The sequence below is a fragment of the Austrofundulus limnaeus genome, unplaced genomic scaffold (genome assembly GCF_001266775.1).
Source record: "Austrofundulus limnaeus strain Quisiro unplaced genomic scaffold, Austrofundulus_limnaeus-1.0 Scaffold104, whole genome shotgun sequence".
Lineage (NCBI taxonomy): Eukaryota > Metazoa > Chordata > Actinopteri > Cyprinodontiformes > Rivulidae > Austrofundulus > Austrofundulus limnaeus.
In genome coordinates, this window is record NW_013952506.1 from 1,325,059 (window position 1) to 1,326,493 (window position 1,435).

Sequence of the window (1,435 nt, forward strand, 5' to 3'; positions counted from 1 at the left end):
AGTGAATTTCATACTTTTAACATTTTATAACATTAACATCGCTGCACACTGACTCAGGCAAAACGCCAACCAAATTTTAATTTAAAAAAAGAAAAGCAAGGATTATCATTTTAAATCAGAAAATAAGAGAACGGAAAATGTAATCTGAGTGTGACATGATATATAAATAAATAAAACGGACAGAACTCACAGTTAATTGAAACACAGCTTTCAACGATTTTGTAACAAAAGCAAATGGCTCTCTGATACTCAGCATTTGAGCTTCAAATAAAATGCTACACTTGTGCTGATCAACAGAAAATGCTGTGAAATTACTTTTCCCCTCAGACATCATTTTTTTACATCAGGCTTAACAGCTGTGATGCTTCATCACTCTCCACCAAAGATGAAAAWTAATAAGGCTTCTTATGTCAATATGTGTGTGTGGTGGTTTGTCTGTCATGTTAGCAAAATATCTCATGAACCACTAGATATATTTTATAAAATTTCGCAGAAAGTAATCATTGGGTGTTATATCTACAACTAATCAAGATGCCATCACAGCTAAGCAAGCTTACCAACATAAAAATGACAGTAAGTCAGTTATTTGTATGTGTAATTAACAAAAATGAGGGTGGTGCCTATATGCAACAATTGCTGTGCAGGAGATGAGGTATACCCTTGTCAGGTTGTAAGTCCATTACAGGATCACGTAAAGACAAACAAGCATTATTCACACTTTCATCCAAATCTAGGGAAATTATAGAATTACCAGTTAACCAAATGTATGTTATTGATCTGTGGGAGAAAACTAAAGTAGACAGAGAAAAACAGCATGTGCACTGGAAGAACATGCAGCACAGAAAGGCCCCGGGCTCAGGGGCTGCAGCCTACCTAGACCGCGGGTCCCACTGAGGCTACGCACCTTCGCAGTCAGCCAACATCTTATTGCAGCATAAATTTCATCAACTAAGTTGCTAAACATGCATTTAAAAACTAATTTTCCAGTCTCTGTCCTCTTTGTTTTCCTGCTTGGTGCAATGAATCCTGGGATATCCYCAGCTGGGATGAATGCTCAAATTCAGCCCTAATTTTTGAGGTTTTGACAGACGCATGAGAAGGAGCCCATGCATGAATTGGGACAATCTGACACTGGCCAGTGACGTAAGCAAATGACAAATGCAGACTTTGAAGGACACAGCCCCTGAATTAAGACAGAGCCTTAAAGTCAACATAATTCAAGATGGCCAGCCAACAGTCAACTGACCTTACAACACAAAAATGGTTACAACTCAGTTTCACGGATATCAAACTTAAGTTTAGTGTGGTGACTGTGTGAGTCATTCATATCACATACTCTCATGCAAGAGCTTTGCTTAAAATCTTGAAATTAATGCTAATATGCATTCCTTCAATAAATGCTAAGCCTTGGATTATTTTCACATTATTATTATTA